Source organism: Ambystoma mexicanum, chromosome 1p (assembly GCF_040938575.1).
Source record: "Ambystoma mexicanum isolate Mex_15411 chromosome 1p, UKY_AmexF1_1, whole genome shotgun sequence".
Lineage (NCBI taxonomy): Eukaryota > Metazoa > Chordata > Amphibia > Caudata > Ambystomatidae > Ambystoma > Ambystoma mexicanum.
Genome location: NC_090921.1, coordinates 222,097,692 through 222,115,055, shown reverse-complemented (window position 1 = coordinate 222,115,055; position 17,364 = coordinate 222,097,692). Strand labels below are relative to the sequence as shown.

Below are 17,364 nucleotides of genomic sequence, written 5' to 3'. Positions count from 1 at the left end.
ACACCAGAGAGAAACACTGTCGTTGCAGCAATGGCTCTTCTAGCAGAGTGAGCTCTCTGCTGGCCAGTAAGAGGTTTGTTAGCCAGCCGATGACCGTGCATGATACAGCCGGAGAGCCACCTGTAGATGGAAGCCTTCGACAAGGCTTTCCCTTGATACATAGGTCCAAAGTTGACGAACAACTGCAAAGTCTTCCGAAAACTCTTTGTGCGTGCCACTTAAAACTTCAAGGCATGAGCAACATCCAGCGAATGCAAGGCCCTTTCCGCTGGTGACGACGGATTTGGGAAGAAAACAGGCAAAACCAAAGGCTCTTTGAGGTGGAACTTCGACGGCACCTTAGGCATAAAGGTGGGATGTATACGCAGTACCACCCTAATAGCGTGAAAAGACAAGTATGGCTACATGCAGGACAGCGCCTGGACCTCCCCGACACACCTGGCTGAGGTGATCGCCACAAGGAATGCCATTATCCATGAGAGAAACTTGAGCAGGGCCTGATGCATTTGCTTGAAGGGCGCCCCCATGAGTATAGTCCAGACCACATTAAGTACCCAAGCCGGGGCAGGAGCCTACACTGGCGAAAGAGTCCTGAAGAAGCCCTGGAGAAACTCCTTGACAAGTCTGTGCGACCACATGGAAGGCTTACCAGGTGTTCTAGTGTAACGGATATGGCGGCCAAGTGTACCTTGATGGAGGCATGAGCCAGTCCAGCATTGGCCAAGGAAAGCAGGCATGGTAGCAGCTGCAGGACTGTAACACGTAGAGGTGCAACCTTCTGAACCCGGCACCACACTGTGTAATGCTTCCACTTATGGCTGTAGCAAGTCAACGTTGAAGAGGCTCTGGCATTGGCCAGGGTATCCTTACATTCCGCAGGTAAAGAATAATGCCCAAGCTCTAGGGCTGCAAGAGCCAGGCCTGGAGGTTCAGCGATTCCAGATCAAGATGCAGAATGGCTCCTTCTTCCCTGTCAAGAAGATCGGGAATCAGTGGCAGTCTGATGGACGGGCTGCATAGCGGGTGCGGATACCAGATTTGCTGCTGCCACGCCAGAGCGATGAGTATCATCTTGCAGTGAGAGAGTCAGAGTTTGTTCATCACTCGTAGCACAAGTGGAAGAAGGAGAAAAGCATACAGGAAAAACCCCTCCCACCAGAATGAGAAAGCATCCCCCATGCTTCTCGGTTGTGGGAACCTACTGACGTACCTCTGACACTGGAGTTTGTCACTGTCGCAAAGAGGACGATCTGGCGTCGAACCCACTTGTCGAATAAAAAATTCACTTGTTCCTGATGAAGCTCACACTAGTGGCCAGAACGTAGCTCCCTGCTACACTAGTCTGCAATGGTGTTCTTGGTGCCCGCCAGGTGTAAAGGGACAAGAGACATCTCCTGATGAATGGCCCAGTGACACAGATCCAGAGCCTCCATTGTGAGAGCCAGAGAGCGCGTACCCGCCCTGCTTCTGAATGAAGAACATTGTGCTGGTGTGGTCTGTGAGGATCCTCACAAAATTGCCCCTCAGCGAATGCAGGAAGGACTTGAGGGCACAGAAGACGGCACAAAGCTCCAGGACATTGATGCAAGGCCTCTGGCGTGCAACTATAAGGTGTGGGCTCCCAAACCTTCCAGAGAAGCATCTGTAGTGACCATCTCCTGGTAAGGAGGGATTTGGAATGGCGCCTCTTGTGTGAGATGAGGGCGCCTGCCCCACCACTTGTGAGAAACCTGAAGGTGTCTCACCTGCTAGTCCCAGGAGATCTGTCATCCAGGTGGCCAGGACACAGCCATCGCTATTGGATCCAGTGAATGGGAGTGGACCAGTAGGGGAGGATTACCTGGAGGGGAGTCTTCGGGGAGTGAAGTGGGACACGGACGGGCGAGACACGGTACCCCCTTCCTTACAACACCTTTTCCCCATCCTTCCCCGTAGGATATTTAGAAGCTCCAACTTCCCCACCACTCTTTTCCGACACAAACACTTTCTTACACTGTGAAAGACAACAGACTAACACCAGAGCCATTTACCTGTCATATCCCAACACAAGGGCAAATTGACAATAACTACGCACACTTGATAGCCATTTCCCTTCCCCAGGTGGATAAAAGGCGGAGCACGAGAGCACACTTGGAACAAGGCCGAACACACGAGGAAACAGCCAGCCCGAACCAGCAGTTCAAACGGAAGAGAAAGGCAGCAAGACCTGGAGGGACAACGAGGAGGGTACTGCCCTTGCCCTTTTTTAACTCAGACCCACGAAGCATCCGAAAGGGAAATCATAATACTGGGAAGTCCATCTGGCGTGTGGTGTGACAGGTGTGAACGGCAACCCAGGGCGCTCCCGCACTGATAGTCAAAGCGGGGAGAAGCGCTTTCCGCTGTGGTGCTGACCTTGACTCCCGAGACAAGAAGCTCAAACAGTTCAGCACAGCCGGTGAGTCAGAGAAGATTGATAGTAAACCGAACTGTACTGGGCCCAAGGTTGCAGGCAGCAACATTATTGAACTAAGACCTTCTGTAATTGAACTTCAAAGAACCCATAGTAAAAGTTCCAGAAGCAGAGTGTCCCGGTGCCACAGGGGCGCTCGTTTGAAGGACTCCAACTGGAGCCTTTTTGAGTTGTGTTGTTTTGTTGAAACTATGAGAACCAAAAGGCCTTAGGAGAGGCCAGCCTGAAGTGTCAAAGTGGTCCTACGAGGGTCGAGCAAAACCTCTTGTACACAAAAGTCTTTGACACATTGAAGAAAACTGAGTGAATTGTGAAATGGTAAATGTGAACCCGATGGAGGGATGCATGCAAATTGGGGGTAAACAGGGATATACCCGTGAACATTGTGGCAACAAGTGGCAACCTGGCTGAGGGATGCCACAGTGAATAGTTGCTTAAAAAGACATTGAGACTTTTGAATGTTATATTTTGGGTGAACGGCTGTAGTGAAACCGACTGAGGAGGCCAACATTGCAAGAAGCATCAAAGCCCGGCTGAGGGTGTTCCTAAGCGGCGAAGAGCAATTGCCCAAACGTGAAAGATTTCCAAAGGAACTTTTAGTTTAGTTTATTTGCTTATATAGCGCACCTAACCTGAAGGTATCTGGGCGCTTTTATTTATAAATACAACAAATGTTACATGCATATAGTACAGACCTCATGTTACAGTGTCAGAGGTGAACCTAACAATACAATGAGAGGTAAGCAGAAAGATTGTGTTGCAAAACAAGATAACATGCCAATCATGGCAAGAGAGTAACATTGACAACGAGAGGTTAGCAAAAGGCAAGAACTTAGGGTGGCACACACCTAGGGCCTCATTACGACCCAGGCGCTAATGGGTTAACGGCGCCGTAAAAGGCTGCGGCGCCGTTAACCTATTAGCGCCTAATTACGAGGTCCCTTTGCGGGACCCAACCTTAACGGTTGGTTTTACCAGCCGTTAAGGAACAAGTTACTTACCTGTAACTGTTGTTCTCCAGCATGGGTCTGGCATGGATTCACATGCTCATGAATGTTCCCCGTCGTCAGGCTGGGAATCCTCGGTAAAGAAAAAAACAGTATCAGTTTCGTTTCTGATCTGTCTTTCGTAGTAGTAACCAATCACTGATCTCTGCGTCATACTGACCACAGCCAATGACTGCCCTCTACCTAAGCCCCGCCTCTGGCAGCCATCTTCAGATTTGGTAGCACGTGAAGTGGCAGTATGACCAAGTGAAGAGCCGCAGAGGGGTAGGCGGGAGGGTTCGCATGTGAATCCATGCCAGACCCATGCTGGAGAACAACAGTTACAGGTAAGTAACTTGTTCCTTCTCCAGTATGGGGTCTGGCATGGATTCACATGCTCATGAATAAAGAATACATAGCAGTACACACATGCACAACCACGGGAGGTGGCAAAGGCTCAACATTAAGCATTACATCAAACTGAACATTAAGCAAATCTTACCTCCTCACCAGGCTCACCTTAGGCGAACAGGTTGCGCAGCACTGCTTGGCCGACCCTGGACTCCTCCCTGGAATCCCGATCGACGCAGTAGAATTTCGTGAAGGTGTGCGTCGACCTCCACGTAGCAGCCCTGCAGATTTCCAGCAAGGGCACACCAGATAGGAACGCCGTGGTAGCTGCGATCGCTCTGGTGGAATGGGCTCTCGGACGGCCAGGCAGCGGTCGGTTTGCCAACCGATGACAGTACATGATACAGCCGGAGAGCCATCTGGAAATGGAAGCCTTCGAGAGAGCCTTCCCCTGATTGACAGGTCCAAAGTTCACAAAGAGTTATGACGTCTTCCGAAAACACTTTGTGCGGTCCACGTAGAACTTCAGCGCTCTAGCCACATCCAGCGAGTGCAAAGTCCTTTCAGCCGGCGACGAAGGCGACGGGAAGAAAACAGGCAACACCAAGGGTTCGTTGAGGTGGAAGTCCGACGGCACCTCGTGAAAAGTCAAGTACGGGGCCTTGCAGGAAAGGGCCTGGATCTCTCCCACCCGTCGTGCGGAGGTGATGGCCACAAGAAACGCTGTTTTCCACGACAAGAACTTCAACGGAGCCGAGTGCAGAGGCTCGAACGGAGGTCCCATGAGCTTGGTCAGCACCACATTGAGCTCCCACGCCGGGGCCGGAGCCTTCACCGGCGGGAACGATCTGAACAGTCCCTTCATGAACTCTTTCACCAGACGATGAGACCACAAAGATGTCCGCCCCTTGGTTCTGGTGTATCGGGAGATCGCAGCAAGACGAATCTTGATGGACAGTACTTGGGGAGCCGTAATCCGTAGAGGGTTAATCTTCTGTGCGTGGCACCAGACAGAGAACCTCTTCCATTTGTGTCCGTAGCATTTAAGAGTTGAGGACGCCCTGGCCTTTGCAAGAACCTCTCTGCAGTCGGCCGGTATGTCGTATCCTCCAAACTCTAACGCTGCAGGAGCCAGGCCTGCAAGTTCAGCGACTTCGGGTCGTGATGGAGGATGGCGCCTCCGTCCCTGGAGAGAAGATCCGCGTCCACTGGCAGCTTGAATGAAGGGGACGCTGACAAGTCCAGAAGGTCCGGAACCATATCTGCCTCGGCCACGCAGGTGCGACGAGGATCATCCTGCACTGTGACCTCTTGAGCTGGTTGATGAGCCGGATCAGCAATGGCAATGGGGGGAACGCGTATAGATACAGGCCCTCCCAGGGGAACGAGAAAGCATTGCCCATGCTCCTCGGCTGGGGAAACCTGCTGGCGAACCTCCGGCACTTGGAGTTCGTCGCCGTCGCGAACAGATCGATCTGGGGTGTGCCCCACCGTCGGAAGAGGCGGTCCACTAGATCCTGTCGTAGTTCCCACTCGTGGCTAGAGTGCAGCTCCCTGCTGAGTGAGTCGGCGATGGTGTTTTTTATCCCTGCCAGATGAAACGGCACCAGAAACATCCTTTGGGCGACGGCCCAATGCCACAGATCCTGCGCCTCCCTGGACAGGGCTGGGGACCTGGTTCCGCCCTTTTTCCTGATGTAGAACATGGTGGTGGTGTTGTCGGTGAAGATCCTCACCACCTTGCCCTTGAGGGACGGAAAGAAGGACCTGAGGGCCCAAAACACTGCACGGAGCTCCAGGACGTTGATATGGAGGCACTTCTCCGTCGGGAGCCAAAGGCCTCTCGCGTGCAGATTTTCGGTGTGCGCTCCCCACTCTTCCAGGGAGGCATCCGTCGTCACTGTCTCCTGGTGGCCGGGGGTCTGGAAGTCCATGCCCGCCGTCAGATGCTCGCGGGTGCCCCACCACCGGATCGCTCGTCGGAAACTCTCGTCGAGTGTGATCCTCTCCTCGAAGCTGCCCGTCGTCTGGATCCAGCGCGCGTCCAGGAACTCCTGCAACGGGCGCATCCGGAGCCAGCACAGGGGGATGAGGTAAATGCAAGAAGACATAATTCCGAGGAGGGACTTGATGGAGCTCACTCTGGCCGCGTCCGCAACCAGCATCCGCTGCACCTTGCCCAAAATGGCCCTCGTCCTTTCCTCCGACGGATAGGCCAGAAGCGACACTGTGTCGAGCTTCGCTCCCAGAAACAGTGCGTCTTGCGCGGGCACCAGGTGGGACTTGGCGTAGTTTATGGAGAATCTCAGGTCCGTGAGAAGTTGGACGGTCCTTGCCGTGTGCTCCACAGCGAGCTCCTTCGTCTTTGCTCGCCGCCACCGGTGCGAGGCACTTGGTGAACACCCTGGGTGCCGACCTCAGTCCGAAGGGAAGGGCTCTGAACTGATAGTGACGCCCTTGGACCACGAACCTGAGAAACTTTCGGTGTCCCTTTAGGATGGGAATATGGAAGTAGGCATCCTCCAAATCCAACGACGACAGGAAATCGCCCTCCTCCAGCTGACCCAGGACGTGTTGGAGGGTGACCATCCGGAACTTCTGTGCCTTGATGAATTTGTTCAGTCGTCGTAGGTCCATGATGGGACGCCATCCTCCCGTCTTCTTCTTCACGAGGAAGTATCTTGAGTAAACTCCAGAGCCCCGAAGCCTCTTTGGGACGAGCTCGATGGCGCCCTTCCTGAGCATCGCCTTTACCTCCAAGAGAAGTTGAGGGACGTGATGTTCTTTCCTGGCCACAGGGGGGACGCGCGGGCACCTCTTTAGAAACTCGAGTGCGTGACCCTGGGCTAGGGCGTCCAGCAACCTACGGTCGGTGGAGATGGACTCCCACACGCTGACGAAGCTCGCCAGCCGGCCTCCCACCGGGGTGCTTCGGTGGGGGCCCCGACCCCTGTAAGCTTCCTGCGACGACAAACGGGCCGCTTGACGGTAGGTGGAAAATCCGCCGCCGGAACCTTTGGAGGCACCCTGTTTGCCTCCGCCGCTCCGAAAGGGCGGCCGCCGTTGCTGGAGAACCCCAAGAGCCCGGGCAGTCTCCGTGTCTGCCTTGATGGCTTGAAGGGAATCGTCCACTGTTTTCCCAAACAGGTTGTTTCCGTCGAACGGCATGTCCAAGACTCTGGTCTGCACGTCCTGACGGAAGTCAGTGGCTTTGAAGCATCCACGCCGCCTAAGGCACACGCCGTTGCCCAACTGGCGAAATCCAGTATCAGCGATGTCCGTCGCAATCGTAATGGCGTGGTCCGACGCCACCTCTCCTTCCTGCAAGATCTGTAGGGCATCTGCCCTCTTGTCGTCCGGTAGGAAGTCCAGCAGGGGGGCCAGTTTGTACCACAACTCCCTGTCGTAGCGGGCTACGATAGCCAAGGCGTTGGCCGCCTTAATCGTCGTTGCTGCAGACGAGATGACCCTGCGTCCCATCGTATCCAATTTCTTTCCCTCGCCGTTCGGCGGGGAGGTCGACATAGAGGCCGCGCCCCCCGCTTTCTTCCTGGCCGCCGCAGAGACGACCGAGTCCGGGGTCGGCTGTGCCCGAAGGCACAAGGGGGCCGCGTCCGGGACCCGGTACTTCTTCTCGTACCGATCCCTTCTAGCCGGCGTCGTGGATGGGTTCTTGAGGATGGCGAGGCCCTAATCCCAAATATCATCCAGTAGAGGTACGGAGAGGACCGTCTTCCTCTTGGCCTCGCGCCGTTGATAAAGGAAACCTTCCTTCTTCTTCTCTTCCGGGTAGAGCTGGAAAAGCTCGGATGCCCTGGCGATCATGGAGTGAAACAATCCAATCTCGTCGGGTGGGGAAGCCCGGGTGGGAGGTGACGACGGCAGATCCTCGTCGTAAACCTCGTCCGTACCCGTCGCGGCCGTGTCAGTCCCCGTATCATCCCCACGAGTCGTGGACGGGGATGAGGGCTGAACAGGGCGCGATGGCTGAAAAGGAGGTGGAGGATGAATCCTTCTTCTCTTAGGGGGAGGGCTCCCAGAAGGGCCTGGCTCCGGGTCCCCCGTCGGGAGCGGTTCCTCCGCTGGTGGTAACGGCAGTCTCGTCCTTATCTCCGAGCATAAGGACTGTATAGCCAACAAAATGGCCGCCGAGTTGTCTTGCGGCACTGGTTGAGGGGATTCCGACGGGCGGTCAGGGGCCCCGTCGGCACCCTCGACGTTATCGTCGTCTCCCACGTCGGGGTCCTCCCGACGGGCTGGTCTTCTTCCACGCCAACGCCGTGGCTTAAGACTTCGACCAGCTCTTCCTCAGAGGTTGAGGCCGAATCCACGACGACCTCCTGCCCCCCCCTTTTTCTTCTCAGTCGGAGGTTTCACGGGGGTCCTGTTGATGGGCATAAAAGAGGACTCCCTCCGCGGTGGCAGGGAGACTCTGAGCCCCGAGGTCGCCACCACTGGTGTAGCCTCCACAGGCTGAGCCAGGGCTGCCGCGACTGTCTCGATAGAGGCCTTGGCCGGATGGATTAAGGCTTTCACCACCTTAGGTGCGCTCACCGCCTTCTCCTTGGGGGGAGGGTCACTGCCTCACTCTCCCTCCGATGGGGCCTTCGAGCTCGACCGGGGCCACTCCAGGAGCTTCGCCGGGTGCTCGGCCTTCCTCTTACCCGAACCAGAGCGTTGGCTCGTGGTTGATGGTGCCGGGGAGGAGTCGCCCTGCCTGGCGCCCGTAGAGCCCGACCGTTCGGCGCTCCCGGTGCCAGCGGACTCACGGTGCTTGGCCTTGTGTTGGACCCCCGTCGCCGGGGCGTCCTCAAAGGTCTTAGAAGACCGCTCGAATTTCTTCTTCTTCTTCTCGCCTGACGGGCTCTTCCCTTCCAGCCAGTTGGCGAGACGTTGATGGCGGTCCTTCATGGTCCGCTCCGACATATTGCCGCAAAACGCACAGTCCTTCTCCACGTGCGTCTTGTCCTCATGTAGGCAGTACAGACAAAAGGAGTGTTCGTCCTCCTTAAAGACATTCTGAAGCTGGCATCCAGGGCAGACCCTGAACAGCTTTCCGGGCGTCGAGCTTCCCTTCTCCTGGGCCATGTCCGAGATGGGCCTGAGAAACTTCTGGAGTCCTCCAAAAGCGTGGCTCGACGAAATCTTCACCCTTGAGGGGCGTAGACGAATCCGACACGGGTCCCCGTTGATCGGATGAAGAAACGGTGGAGCTTGAGGCTCTTTTGACCGAAAAATCGAAGTTTGAGAAAAAAACGTGAAAAAATAGCACCAACGCTCGAGAGCAATAGCACGAGGATCCCAACACTTGAACGTGCGGTAAAAATCTGAAGATGGCTGCCAGAGGCGGGGCTTAAGTAGAGGGCAGTCATTGGTTGTGGTCAGTGATTGGTTAATACTACGAAAGACAGATCAGAAACGAAACTGATACTGGTTTTTTCTTTACCGAGGATTCCCAGCCTGACGACGGGGAATATTCATGAGCATGTGAATCCATGCCAGACCCCATACTGGATAAAGTAGGGACCCGCAAAGGGACCTTGGTGCCAAGTACGGTGCCGCAATTTGCGGCACCGTACTTAGCGCCTTCCCCATTCCCATTGAGCCCTATGGGGCAAAAATGGGAATGGGGAAGGGCCATGGCGGCATGGGGAATTACCGCCCCGCCAACCTTGGAATGGGGTGGTAATTCCCCATTCCGCCATGGCAGACACCGGCATGGACCATGGTGCTAACAGCACCATGGTCCTCCGCCTGGGTCGTAATGAGGCCCCTAGTGTTACATATCTAGGCATGTACAGATAATCCGATAAGGATAGTGTACATATGGCTTGCATAACTGGACGTATATAATCAGATGGAATGGTAAACCTAGTGTTACATATCTAAGTGCAGACAAAGAACTGGACATGCGAGTTGAGCTGATGTAGTTAGTATTCTTTAATTAAGTTGCGAGAAGAGCCATGTTTTTAATTTGTTTCTGAATGACCAGAATGAAGGATCGGCTCTTAATGCAGAAGGTAGGGAGTTTTCGTTTTTAGCTGCTAGCACTGGGATGCTGGACCCTCCAGCTCTTTGTAATTTATATATAGGGACATTCAGGCAGTGAGAGTAGTTGGATCTGGTGGGTCTGTGGGATTGCTTCATGGAAATGTTATCGACCAGGTATTTAGGGGCCAGATTTGAGAGGCATTTGTAGGTGATCATTAGGGTTCTAAATGTGATCCTATCTTGTATAGGGAGCCATTTAGCGTTACGTCTTATTTGTGAGATGTGGTTAGAGCGTGGGAGGTTAAGAGCAGTTCTGAGAGCATTGTTTTGTAACACTTGCAACTTGTTCAAGTTGCTCTTGCTGGTGCCTAAATATAGGGTGTTACAGTAGTCCAGCTTCGAAAGTATCAATCCTCTAGCCAAAGTGATACAACTGTAAGTGGAAAGGAAGAGCCTACACGCATTTATGAGTTTGGAGGTGTAAGCCGTTGCGGAGGCTGTGGCATTGACTTGTTTGGAGAGGGAGAGGGTGGAATCCAGATACACTCCTTGACATCGTTAGATACAGTAGTGATGTTGTTCCCGTCAATGTTAATTGATTTGTATTGGGGCTCTAATTTATTGAGACGTGGCCTGGAGCCAACGAGTAGAAGCTTGGTCCTCTCGTCGTTGAGGTATAGGCCATGATTAGCCATCCATGCCTGTATTCTAAGGTATGTTTCATTCAATAGTTTGGAGTCCTTGTTGTAGGAGCTGGAGAGAGTCAAGAATATCTGCGTATCATCTGCATACTTCATGTATGATATGCCCAGGTCATCTAGGTGATCAAACAATAACTTTGTAAAGATGTTATATAGGGTGGGGGATACACATGAACCCTGGGGGACACCACATGAGAAAGTGGCAGGATCTGCTGTGGCTGAGGGGGCAAATACCCTCATGATCCAAACGGTCGCTTTGGCTGAGAAGGAGGCTGCTGCAGTCAAGTGTTCAGTGAGAATATTGTGGCCAACTAAGTCGAACGCTGCCGATAAGTCGAGCAGGAGGAGAAGAGCAGGGTTACCATTATCTTTAGATGCAGCCATTTGGATTTTTAAATCCAGCAAGGCTGTCTCTGTGCTGTGTCTTGGTCTGAATCCAGATTGGCGAAGACCTAGGAGGTTGTTTACTTCAAGATGGTTTTGTATTTGGATATATGTTGCCTTATCTAGTATTTTCAGAAGAAAAGGCATAGTGGTTGTACGTCATAGTTAGTCGGATGCTGGGGTGGAGATGTTTTAGAAGAGGCATGACCCAGGCATCTTTGAGATTTTTTGGGACATTGCATGATTCAAATGAGGCATTAATGAGGGAGGTAATGAAAGGGGGAAATTCCTTGGCCCCCTTCTTTATGATTGAAGCTGGGCAGATGTCCCCTTGGCATCTAGATGATTTTAGGCTAGCAATGATGGCTTCTAACTCTGTCGTGTTGACTTGGGTGAATTTGAATAGGCTGCAAGGTTTAGGGGGACTGTGGTGTGAATCACTATGTTTAGTGTTTGGTATGAGGTTGAGTTTTTTAGCTTCAATTTTGGCTTCTAATAGGGTGATTTTGTCTAGGAGGGCCTTTTGCATGTTTGCACCCAAGAGGCATCTTTGGTACATACTTCAGGGAGAGAGAATGGAGACTCTCTGAGAATGGAAAAAGGTTGGATTTGGCATTTAGGATTATAGCATTGAAGGTATCACTTTTAGTTTTCAAAATAGCTTATTTATAAGCGTTGGAGGCAATAGTACATTTTTCCTTACTCTTGGTTGAGGGTTTTTTTCTCCAAGTGGTTTCGGCACATCTTTTAGCTTTGCGTAGGGCTTTCAAGTCTGACGAGAACCATTTATTTAGATGTGCGGGTGACTTGGCTTTTCTTAATTTGAGCGGAGCTATTGAGTCTAGGACTTGAAGTAGGTTTTGGTTGTCTAGGTCCACCATGCTGGCTGGGTCCTTATCCAGAATCCCGTGAATGGCTGATGAATTGGAGTGCGGGGAGCAGGTTCTCCAAAGTGATAAGGCGGTTGTTTCAAGGTAATGCAGGTGGTACTTGCGAGTTGCTAGGAGTGAGGCAGATAGTATACTGAATCGCAAAAGGAAATTACGTGGTGGTCAGTCCAAGCACAAGGAGGATTGGAGAGTATTTCCATTTGCAGTTCAAGTCTGCTAACCAATCCAAGGTTCTGCCTTTGTTGTGCGTTGGATCTGAAATACGGTGTGTAAAGTCAAGCTCTGCGAGTGTGTTCTCTAAGGCTGTGGCGTGTCTTGGATGTCATATAGGCCTAGTTTAAGGTCTCCCAATGATATGATTTGAGAGCCTGGTTTAGTTTTGTGGGTAAGAAGGCGAGTGATGTCTTCCTCAAAAGAGGAGATGGGACCCGGGGGTCTGTATAGAAGGTGGATGAGTAGAGTCCATGTTGCGTATAGAGGAAGTTTGACAGAGAGAAGTTCTCCTGAAGAGAATGGTTTGTTGGGCACTTCTCTGATGCCAAGCTGGTCTTTTATGATGGCTATTCCACCGCCTCTACTAGTCGTTCTGTCAGATCTAATAATGTTGTAATTATCTGGTAGTGGTAATGTAAGGGATGGTCCTGCGGCTGAGTGTAGACAGGTTTCTGTGACTGCTAAGAAGTCAAGGTTATTAGATGAAATGAGGTCTGCTATGTCTAGTGTGTGGGCAATCAGAGATCTAGCATTGAAGAGGGCTCTTTTGATGTGAGGGGCCGCGAGAAGTGAAGGGCTGGTAGAGAGATTGAAAGCCGCCTGGGCTAAGGAATTGTTGGAGAAGATAAGATAATTGGTAGTTGATGTGGGTGAGGAGGAGGGTGTCTTGCCAAGCTGGTCGGTCTTGAAGTAAGGGCTGAAGGGCCGTGGGTTGCTTGTGCGAGTACCTAGCCTAGCATTCCTAAAACTAGTGGGGCAGGGAGTGTTATAAGTAGGCTGCAAAGTATGTCATGATGGCCATAGGCTAGGTGGATAGGAGTAGTTACTGCGCATGGAATCTTCAGTATTGGGTTTGGCATGAGATGCTTAGTAGAGAAAGGAGGTAGGAATTTGGTAGTGGGTATGGTGTTGATTAAAGATAAAATGGTAGCCATGGTGAGGGAAAAGAACCAGGGGTTAGCCATAGGAACCCTATTGCATAGTCAACCCAAGGCTGAGAGCAAGGGATTGGGGGTGCGCGTTGGTGCAGATGGCAGCAGAATTGTTGAGGTGTGTTTAACAGTTTGAGTCCCAATAATGACAGATTTAGGTAATATTAACTTGACTGGGCTAATAAAGACCAACATAACATACAATTGCTAGAGGCAGATAAAGTCTGGCTATATGGACCAACATATCATACAATTGCTAGAAGCATATAAGTTCTGGGTATATGGACCAACATATACAGTTGCAAGAAGCAGATCAAGTCTGGCTATATGATAGCAAGTAGCATAACAATCTTGAGCACATTGGTAATTGGTATTAGACAATGGTAGCAAGCGCAAGATTAAAAATGGCCAAGCAAACTAGCAACATACGGCAAAATGCAGGTCACGCATAGGAACAAAATGATGGCTGAAAGTTACACATGGTCACATACATTGAAGGTAGCTCATCGTGTGGACGCCCAGGCCAGAAGGATACTGGGCTGCAGGTTAAATGCAGTATTTGGCTATTCTTAGCGTGGTACAATTGGCATACAAGGAAAGGCAGATAAGGAGTGGGACGAAGGCGGAAGATTATCAGATCCGCTCCTGGCGGTTCAATCAATGGCGAATTAGAGCTAACGGAAGTGGGGGGAGGTTTGGGATGGTGGTTGACGAGATAATGGCAGTAAACGAGAGAGCAGTGGGAAGATTACTGCAAACGGGGACGTGTTCCTAGCAGTACTGAGGCTATGGCTGAGGATGCCAAGACACATAGGGGCGGAACGAGCGCATAACAGAGGAAGTCATAAGCAGAACGCACAAAAGGTAGGTGTTTGGCAGAACGACAAGCTCTTACCTCTTAATGATCGTAGTAGGACGAAACAGCCACGCGCACGCAGTGGACCTGGGGTGTGGAGCCACAGTAGAATAGGAGCGATCATGCGAGATAGATCACATGAGATAGTGTTAGTGAACTCAGAACGGTTAGTTTGAGGAGTCGAAATGTCCAGTTAGTTTGACAGTGCTGAGGACCTCCTGGTTTCTGACATGCTCGGGACAGGGCCTTGTACTCGGGGCCTTTTACGAAGGGAACTGCTTCCGCCTGCTGGCAGGGTCTATTGGCTTCAAATACACAGCGTCACAATAGGTTGCTTAGCAATCAAATAAACAAAATGAGATCGGCGTGGTGGCAGCCATTTTGGGGTCAGCTGGGAGATGCGGAGGATGGCGGTCTGCATGACGCTTGTAGCCATACCTCAATGCTGCACAGAAATCGGATGGTACAACAGGCAGATGGGGGTGCTGTTAGCCAGGGTGGGCAGGCTTATGGTCTTCAGGCAATAGATGTCGGTTTCACGTAGACAGCAGGCATGTGAAGGACGAGCGAATGTGACAGTCTGAATGATTCTCCTCACGAACGAAGCGGGCTGAATGTTTCTCCACGCAGCAGTGCAGGAGCTCCTGCCCTGTGGACAATGTGAGCACCAGGGGCTTGGGACCGGCCTTTTACTGGGGGCCTTTTGCGAAGGGGTCGGCTTCCGCCTGCCGGTGGAATCTATTGGTTTCAAATACACAGCTTCACAATAGGTTGCTTAGCAACTAAATAAGCAAAATGAGACTGGCGTGGAGGTGGCCGTTATGGGGTCAGCTGGGGGATGCTGAAGCCGGCGATCCGTGTGGCGCTTGCAGCCAAACGTCAAGGCTGCACAAAAATCAGCTGGTACAACAGGTAGATGGGGGTGCTGTTAGCCAGGATGGGCAGGCTGATGGTCTTCAGGCAATAGATGTCGGTTTCACGTAGACAGCAGGCATGTGAAGGATGAGCGGATGTGACAGTCTGAATGATTCTCCTCACAAACTAAGTGGGCTCAATGTTTCTCCTTGCAGCAGTGCAGGAGCTCCTGCCCTGTGGACGATGTGAGCACCAGGGGTTCGGGGCAGGGCCTTGTGCTGGGGGCCTTTTGCGAAGGGGCCGGCTTCTGCCGGAATGCAGAGTCTATTGGCTTCAAATACACAGCGTCACAATATGTTTTTTGTTTGTGTATTGTTTATGGTCCAGCAGGCCTTTTAAGGCAAGAGACTTTGTAGAAAAGAGACTTGGCCCCAGAAGGTCATTGTTGAAAGGAACTGTAACCTTGTGCTGGCAAGGCCCAGGAGTGTGCTGTGCTCAAGAGTCCCGCCTTGTCCCGTGCTAAAAACGAGGGGAAAGGAGCCCCTAGCCATACCATCTGCACTTATTATTTGGTGAACACTTCTCCCTTTTCTTATGAACATTATCCCACACTATTTTGTAACTTAGCTGTAAGGATTGGCAATGTTTTTATTTAGTATAGGCCCTTTTTATTTGACAAGACGCCACTAGGAGGGAAGTGATGAATCACCTTTAGATTTCTCCTTCGCTGTCTTGTCTGCCGATGGTAAGCAGAGTTTTGACAGAGTAATAGGACTTTCACTTTGATGGAGCGCCCCTCACAGGTAGGCTTGCTGTAGAGGTAGTCAGTGAAGGTGACCTCGTCCTTCCCAAGCTGAGACCCCTAGCTGCGGTGAACCCAGTGGGATTAATGGCATGTAGCTTGGGCTTCTTTTGGACCCCCGCAGGCGAGGCGTCTTCAAATGACCTCGATCTCTTGTCTGAGTGAGTTCGCTCGTGAGACGGGCCGGTCCTGGGCGAAGCATGACCCTGCCCAGAAGCTGAGTCAGAGGCCTTGCCACATCACCACCCTGTTGTAGCGATCATTCTTTGTCTTCTTAAAAAAAAAAACAGCAGACCTCGCATCCCTCCTCATTATGGTCCGGTTTCAGGCAATATAGACATTTATGGTGTCGATCCTCGAAGGACATGTTCCTTAATCCACACTCTGCGCAGAGTTTGAAGAGGCATCTCTTCTCCTCGGCCATGGTTAAAAGGTACGAAGTATGCCCAAGCCCGGGCCTCTTCGAAACTTTTATGAAAGATCCACAATGTAATTTGCTCATTGCAGACAGCGGGTCCCCGCCGCCGGTAATCGACCCTATGTCGAACGATGAAGCTAACAAATCTGTCAGAACTCCTAAAAGTTGCTGAGAAAACTAAAATATTTTAAAAAATAGCTCAGAGAGCGATAAGAGGACTCCAAACACAGAAGTGTGCAGTAAAAATCTAGAGATGGCCACCAGGGATGCAGCTAAGGACGAGGGTTGTCATTGGAAGTTGGGAAGCATGGCCTAAAGGGCAGTGATTGGTTAACAGGACAAATTCAGTTTTGAAGCTAAAGTGGAACTGTTTTTTCTTTTTTTCCGAGGATTCCAAGCCTGACGACAGGGAATATTCATCAGCATGTGAATCCATGCTAGACCCCACGCTGGAGAAGCAATTCTTTAGAGCATGGGTCTGCAACCGTTGGCTCTCTAGATGTTTTGGACTACAAATCCCCTCAGTTCTAGCCTGCATAGTCAATGGTGAAGGATCATGGGAGTCATAGTTCAAAACATCTGAAGAGCAAAAGGTGTAGAGCCCTGCTTTAGAACACCACATTACTTACCTCTCTGTAATGTTCTTTCTGATCCACACGAAGGATGGAAATACTGAAGAAAGCACACCGGACAGAGACCAAACACAGAAAATTGACAGGGGAGGCAAGTTCAGCAGTGTAGTCACAGGAATGGAGGCAGCATGGCCTCTGGAGCTTTCCAGCTGAAGGGAGAGAGAATCAGAATGTTTGCCTGGAGTGGTGCGGTGAAGATTCACGGGTATGTTCTGCTCAGAGAATCTCTCGGTTCCTAGCAGCGAAGGAGCGTCCGCTTCTACAAAGGTTGATGCAGACACTGTCAGGAGCTTCATGGAGACAAGGCCTTTGAGCATAAACTGTGATCCAGTTGCCCCCACTGGATCATGGGCACCCACATCCTGTACAGCGCTCTGCTGCTCCGAGCTTGATCTGTGTTTAAACAATAAAATAAAATAGAGTAAAGGGGTTCCGCAGTGTGTTCCTTCTGGTCTTTTGTCGTAGCCGAGCATCGCTGTCAGATTCTTCGTTATTCAAGGGATGCAATGGTGCTTCCTCAAACAGTAGGCCTTCCAGAGTGGAGGTTCAGAGATCCAGCTGCAGACTATAGAAGTGGGCAAAGGGATCTGTTTGTATCCTTCTCGGGAACCAGTAAATAAAAACTGCACGTAATCACACACCAAACATAATTCAAACAGGAGTAATCGGACAATGGCAAACCATCCATCCAAGCACAAACAGACATTCTGCAAAGGTCTTTTGCACAAAGGAATAAATCCATGCATGCCAGTCAGAACTGGTTTCAGGCTGAGAAAAGCCAAAGACAAACGCTCAGTGGCCAGAGACGCCACCTACACACACACCTACAGATCCACACCCACACAGAGAGGATAGTCATGGGATGCCTCAGGTCTTTGAGGAAAATAACGACTTTCTCAAC

At 51.4% G+C, this 17,364-nt stretch overlaps 1 protein-coding gene across 3 annotated transcripts in view; it reads right to left on the bottom strand.

The window, feature by feature from the left end:
- The window catches only part of AP4M1 (adaptor related protein complex 4 subunit mu 1), a 585,491-nt gene that overhangs the window by 266,347 nt on the left and 301,780 nt on the right, over positions 1-17,364 (bottom strand). The window lies entirely within an intron of this gene.